We start from the raw sequence: 7,232 nt of genomic DNA, 5'->3' as shown, positions 1-7,232 counted from the left end.
ACAGATTATTTGAGGCTTTGTTTGCGACCTCTTATAAAACATAAGAGTCAAAGCTCTGTGTGGTATTGAAATCAGTTTAAAACCCTGATCAAGGGTCAAGAAAAGCGGTGAAAACATATTTAGAATTTTGTTTTAGTATATGTACATTATTGAATGCATTTTTAAATACAGTATTAGTATTTATGGAGCTATAATGAAGTCCCAGCCACAGTTACCTAAAAAAAAAAAAAAAAAAAAAAAAAAAAAAAGACTAGAGGAAGCTAGTAATAGTCTTTTATCATCACTTTTATTGTTATTACAATAGTACCACAATATATTTGTGATAAAATTTAAAGCCCATATCACCCACCCCTATGTCCAGGATTTGAATCCAGACTAGAGGACTTTTCCTGCATCTCCTCCCCCTTTCTCTTTCTGCCCCCATTTCTTCTCTGAATACTGTGAATAAAGGCCCTTCTCAAGTCTATTTTCAATGCAAACAACGTATGGTCGCAAAGCTATTACGCAGTTTTAACTGAATCCTACTATATTTTTCAGTCTGATACAAATCAAAATGTGAAAGATATATATATATAAAAAAAATCATCGTTCTCATCATTACGGACTGAACCAAAGCAGATCAAGTAAAGAACTTTGCTTTGAGGACAAACAGACACCTTAAAGCTGATTAGAAAACATACCTGAAAGAATCAGTAGCTCTATAATTTCCGCATCTCCCAGATAGGCAGCAGCGTGCAGTGGAGTCCGCTTCTCGTTATCCTGTCATAAGTGAACAGAGAAACAACTGCTGTGGTTCATTTAAAGCAGAAAAGCTTCAGCTGCCCCCCCCCCCCCCCCCCAGCTTCACTCTGGCACAGAGCTGACGGTGAAAGCCAACACAGAGTTTTTAAAAAACAAAAATACACATCAAATAAACTCATTGCTTTATTATCGCATTCCAGTGAAACACAAACAAGTAGAAACCAGCCAGACTCTGAATCAACCCCCCCCCCCCCCCACCAGGACAGTAACGGTGAGGTATGCAATAATCTGAGCTGAGCCAGTTACTCAGAGGGAGGCTGTGAGGACGCAACCGTGCGCCGCCGTGTTTTACACAACCACTGACAGAAAGCGAGGCCTTTCAAGGTACACGACACACTGGAGATTTCTCTCTCGTTCTGTCCTGCCGCGCCTCCTCTATGCCAACAGTAGGAGGAAGCGGACGCAGATAAAGATGGCGGCTGGAATTACCTGCGCTGTCACATCCTCTTTTTGAATATGAGCGAGCGAACTTCATCTGGGTCCACGTTGAAAATGGCTTTCAGCAAAGGAGGCTGTGGAGAAGACAGGGGTTAGAAATGCATTAGGACACTGAATTTAAATGCATTTCTACGTAACATGTAGCGCTATATTAAAACTGCCATCAGAACGTCCTAAAGATCAAGCAAGCCAAAAGACTGCGAGTAAGAACGACGTAGCTGGTATTTGTTATGCGGACAGCTTTAGCCATATTAAAGATGACCCAAAAAAAAAAAAAAAAGTAAAGGACACCTTGGGGTCTTCTTCAGTCACTCCCTGGCTCATCTCCTCACAGGTCATCTCCTCACAGGTCATCTCCTCTCATTTAATCCAGAAATGTAAAACTATGAGAACAGCTTGTAACCCAGTCCTGAATTACAACAAACCGATTATGCATGTTCTCAAAAAAACCCAAAGCCGCTTTCACAAGGAAGGCAATATTCCTAAATCTGTCACCGTCTGCTTCGCAAGCAAAACAAAGTCAGTTCCACCCCACGGAGATGAATCTCAGTCGTTCCATGAATGCAGCTCCATCCACAAGCTCCAAGTTAGACATGGCTGCCCTTCTTCAATTGGTCTACAGATAAAACTTGGGGAAAAAAAAAAAAAGAAAGAAAGAAAGTATTCAGCTGATCCCGTACACATCCAACACCAGCAGCCATAATCGGAAAGTGAAAAAGGGTTGGGTTGTCGGGATGCTAAAGAATGGAGTTCTTTGTAAAGTCTAACGCATCAAGTGAAACTTGGCGTGGCTTCTTAAAGAATAGTTAGCTAAGCCCCGCCCCCCCTGCAGGGATGTCACACAAGCAAGGAAGAATGTGGATTTACAGTTTGAAGTGAAGGCTTGCAGCGCTCAGGGGGAAAACACACAAGACAAATAAATAAATAAATAATCATTTCAAACCTTTTCTTAGGGTTTTCAGAAATACAAATTTTTTTGATAAGTAAATGCCAAAAAAAAATTATTAAAAAAGAGAAAGAATTAAACACCCCATATGGCCAGACGGGTTTTTAAACCAAGCAAACTAAAAGCGTTTTAAAGCTGTGTCCATTCCGCTCACGTGTAAACTTTTACCGACACTTCCTGTAAGACACAGCTCTATAAAAACAGAGTCTCCTGTAAAACATTCCAAACAAAAGTTAAAAATAAGTCATCCAGGTAATGATCATTCCAAAAAAACAACAAAAAAAAAACTAGACTTTTTTTCTCCTTCTTCAAACTTCAAAAAAGTTTCTTCAAACTTCGAAACAAAAAGTCCAGTTGTTTTGATTTTGGATTAAATATAAGACAAAGCGAGATAATTTGGTCCCACAATGTGGTAGAGAAAAGACGAAGTAAATAAATAAAAAAGATAACAGAAGCCGGCTTTTAAAGAGAATCTTGTTATAGCACTCAGACTAGGGTTGTCACAATACTAACATTTCTAACTAGATACCATTTCTGATACCGAGGCCACATTTTTTGGGGAGGCACAGGGTTATTTCTGGTAGACAGCAAAAAATGATTATTTACAATATGACAAACTTCACTTTAACTTTCTTAATTAAGGTAAAACCGATTAGTTAGCAACTAGTTGCTGAATTTACAATTTTACAATTTTTTAAGATTTAATTTGTGAAAAACCTGGATTTTAATTTTGCAAATGCCCTCATTGGGCTTCCATAAAGAGAATAGCATACAATGCTGAATATACGTGTAGGAAAATATATGGTCAAAATATTGTATGGCGGAGCGGGGAAGCGCGAGGAGCATTGCTTGCGTCCTGCAGCTCGAAGGAGTGGCGCAGCGTGAACGTTGTGTGCGCCCAGCTAATGACAGCTAGCGCTAAATTTAGCTAGCATATTTACAACGGGAGCTTTCTTTCCAAGCCTGGAACTTTAATGTCGCTCTCAAACATCGAAGTATTTCAAACAAACAAACGATACTTAGCCTGGCAGAGTGGCGAGTAGAGCACGGCAGTCCGCCACGCTTATATCAGGCGGGGGGGAAACCCTGTCGGCATGCAGCCTAAAAATATTGATATTGATAATCCCTCTGGGATTATTAAAGTATGTCTGATTCTGAGACATTATTTTCGGTCCATATTGCCCTTCCCTATCGCATTGCGGGGCTCGGAACGGCGCACCTGAGAAGCGCATCTCGACAGGGGAGCTCAGACCGTCAGAACCCCGTCATTGGGCTATCTGTGTCCGTGAAGGTAACATTCAAACCATTAGCGTTAGCTTATGTTGTCCAGGAGGTTTCCCCCATAGTTACAGATACAGGAGTTTTACTGACATGTTTAAAAGGTATATAGCCACATTATATGGGCTATATACCTTTTTTTCTACTATATATATAGTAGAAAAAAAGACCAAAAACCATTTGATCATCATAAAATAAGGTTATATATGCCAAACATCCATCCTGATGGTGTGTTGATAATCCTTTTTGAGCCTAAAAGTAACCGCCTCATAGGGCACAATCAGCAGATATAAACAGACGTGGCGGCATCTACAGGCAGGACTGTCAGAACTATCATGCGGCGACAAAATAAATCAATAAATTAAATAATGCTGGACCTAGCCTGACCCACTGAATGCCTCGCCGTAAAGCGGCAGCTCAGCGTGATCAAAGACCAATCGTTAATTGAAATGAATAAATTAATAAACCCATCTGCAGGAACTCTAACGATACAGAAAAACAGCATATTGATGAAATAGAAATCAGATTGATCGATAATTATAAAAAAAAACTAGTTTAAGTGCAGCCCAGGTCATCTTCTTTTGTTGCTTAATTACCTATTTTTAAATAAAGAAACACTGAATTCTCTTCTCTACTCAACCAAATTTTTCAGGTCGACTCCAGTCTAGAACTACCTCTGCTTTTAGACCCTTGTAGGACGTCGCCTGCTGCAGTCAAAGAAATGTTCAATAAAGTTTAAGATTTGAGAAGAGATTACAGTTTCAGAAGTTACAAGTAAAAAGAGAAGCAGCTAACCCTAAACCATGTTCATCTCTCCGTGCTACTTTCACATATGCCTCAGTGACACACAACCAAACATACAGGTTTAATAACATGTTTGTTACGGATATGAACATACTGTCCCCTGTAAGTATTCGCACCCTTTGAACTGCCCCATATTTTGCCATGTTACCACCACAAACCGTATTTTATTACCGTTGTGTGACTGAGCAACACACACTAGTAAAGATATGTTGTTAGGAAAAATCTTTCATGTACGTCTCTTCCGACTTTACTCGCCTAGATAAGCGAAGGTTTTGCCCATTCCTCTTTACAGAATAGCTCCGCCTCGAGCCAATTAGTGTCGCTGAAAGTCAACTTTAAGTTTTGTTTTCGGTATCATCGGTGCGACGTGCAGTCTTAGCCAACCCTCACATGGTTACACATCTAGGCTAGAAAGTTCAGTTCAGGTGTCATGTGACCAGAGCAACGTCTTCCACATGTTTGCGGTGTCCCCCTACACGGCTTGTGGAAAACAGTAAAGGGGACTTTAACAGCGGCTTTCTACTTGCCAGTCTTCCATAAAACCCAGATTTGTGACATAACAGAAGCTCCCACCTGAGCTGTTGATCTGCCCAGCTCCTCCAAGGGCAACAAGGGCCTCTTGGCACCCCTTTTCCACATGTGGATGACGGCCTGAACGGTGTTCCTCAAGATGCCAAAACCTTGGGATATTGTTTTAAAACTTCTCCACACCTTTGCTTATGACTTTAAATTACATCAGCATCAGCATTCACTAATAACCTGAATGCTGAAGGTAACTCATGGCACCGGCTTTCATTTTGAGGCATCAGAGGAAAAGAGGGCGGAGAACATAAGCACGCCACACTTGTCAGGTATTCATTGGTAAACATTTAACAAACCATGACTAATTCCTTTCTTTGATTGTGCTCTACTTCCTGCTGATCTAACACATTGGGTGGCTGAGCCTCAGTGGGAAAAGTAGCTCTTTTGCAATCCAAAAGGTGTTGGTTCAGTCCTTCGTTTGCTCAACATGTCGATATGCCCCTGGGCAAGGCATTCCTCACATCACCACCAAATTGGTTGCGTTAATGTGCGCGACTGGGTGCACAAGGCTCCAGTGTAAAGCGCGTTGAGTGGTCAGTAGCGGTAGAAAAGCCATAGAGGTTCAGTCCGTTCACCATTTCCAGATTGTGGTTGTAGCGTGAAGCAAGGTGGAGGAGTTCCAGAGCTACGAACGCTTTTGCGAGGTACTGAGGAATCGCTTCGGGCGGTTTTCGGTTCCAGGTAGGAATGTTTTCCTCCCCGCCACGGACGGGGAACAATCACATCAATGCGCAACTAAAAGGTGAGTCACTTCGGTTCTTAGAATGCTCTCGTCACGCAGAATTAGGGGCGCGTACTAGAAAAGTTTGACACAAGCGCTTTCTAAAAAAAAAAAAAAAAACACAAGCCAGCCATGCAATTCACTCAACGTGGTTCATCGGTTCCCGTTTGGGGAGACACGGCTGCCAATCTTACAATTGTGTTGCCTTATTTATTTGTAACCCCCCCTCCCCTCACACACACACACACACACACACACACACACAGAAAAGGAAGGCTCTGCAATAGGCTATTTATGGTCCTCTCGTCCTGGACGAGTGTTGAGGGAAATGTTGTGTGCACCTCCTCTCCTCACGTAGAAGCCAGGCCACTTAATACCATCACCATGGAGACGGCTCACTGGCAACTCCACTGGCTAACACAGGAGCCCTGGACGCACGATCATGCAAGCACGCAGACAATGAAAGGACACACGCGCACGTCCATTAAGTGGCGAGAGAAGCATGCATGTGCAAAAAATAAAAAATAAAATAAAAACAACAACAAATCCTTCAACTGCAACAGGGAGAGCTATTCTCACTTTCAAGAGTAGGTGTCAAGTGTTTAAACATAGCAGAGAGGGGACCTATATCTGGTTGCACTGAAAATGCCGGACATCTCATCAGAAAAGACACGCACTGAGCCCAGAGACGCACCTGCATTAGTGACATTCACGTATTAAAGTCAGTAAATGACTCTAGAGACACATCTTACACGCATAAACACTAGAGGCCAATTAGCAAGCGATGCGTCTAAGTTTTATAAATTTATTTTTTCGTTTTAAAAATAAATAAATACACTAAACTGACACGTGACTTCTCGCAGCTCTCATTTCTAGATCCCGTCGTCCCCTCGGTCAGTGATCAATATTTTTGTTTCATTCCAACGAACTTGCGAGTTATACGCCCTGGAGTCGAAGTTCTGATTTTACTGCGTTTATTTTATGTGCATTTCTTTTATGCCCCCCGTTCATCTGCGCAGCGAATATCACCAAAGAGTAAATAATGTCACAACAGATCGCTTTAGCTCTAATGGCAGGCACCCCACGCTCCAGCACAGGGATTTAACCACTGACATCCACCGCAGATTCACTTTAAGCGACCCCCCCCCCCTCCTTAAGTCCATTTTAGTTGCTGCTGCATCCCAGTAACCCAAGGAAATCACTTCCCACACGAGTAGCCATCGTTTTCACGCCGGCTCTGACTAATTGCTGGGGGATAAACACTGTTTCTCGTTAGCTGGCTTTAACTTCGTAACGGCTAATCTCTCACTGATGCTAACAACAGGTTTCACGTCTGATACGCCGGACTGCGCTTTAACTCCGCTCGTTTTCAGCCCAATTTTTCCCCAGTTCGGTTCCCCTTGCTTCAGGAAATGCATTTAAATGCTTCCGTTTTTTTTTCTCTCCCCCCCAGACGCTAGCCTCGAATTACATTCCGTTGGCGAATGCAGAAACTGGTAGAAGCTACGCTAACATTAGCATTTTTCTTTCTCTCTTTTTTTTTTGGACACAAAGCTGACTTACCTGGTCTCGAATTTTGAGAACCACCATATTTCTGTGATTTTAACTGTTCTCGTGTAGATTCATAAAGAAAGGCTGGTCACGTCTCCCTCGTTGGTCTGA

General features: G+C 42.2%; 1 protein-coding gene across 1 annotated transcript in view; it reads right to left on the bottom strand.

The window, feature by feature from the left end:
- ankrd28b (ankyrin repeat domain 28b) overlaps nt 1-756 on the bottom strand; it is a 45,235-nt gene extending 44,479 nt beyond the window's left edge. Inside the window, exon 1 of the mRNA XM_036132740.1 lies at nt 681-756. The gene's annotated coding sequence lies outside the window, so the exon portion shown is untranslated. The remainder of the gene's footprint in view (nt 1-680) is intronic.
- Nucleotides 757-7,232: the final 6,476 nt, after the last annotated feature.

This window comes from Fundulus heteroclitus, chromosome 3 (genome assembly GCF_011125445.2).
Source record: "Fundulus heteroclitus isolate FHET01 chromosome 3, MU-UCD_Fhet_4.1, whole genome shotgun sequence".
Taxonomy (NCBI): domain Eukaryota; kingdom Metazoa; phylum Chordata; class Actinopteri; order Cyprinodontiformes; family Fundulidae; genus Fundulus; species Fundulus heteroclitus.
Note: the sequence above shows the minus strand (reverse complement) of the source record. Positions and strands in the feature narration are given on the sequence as shown.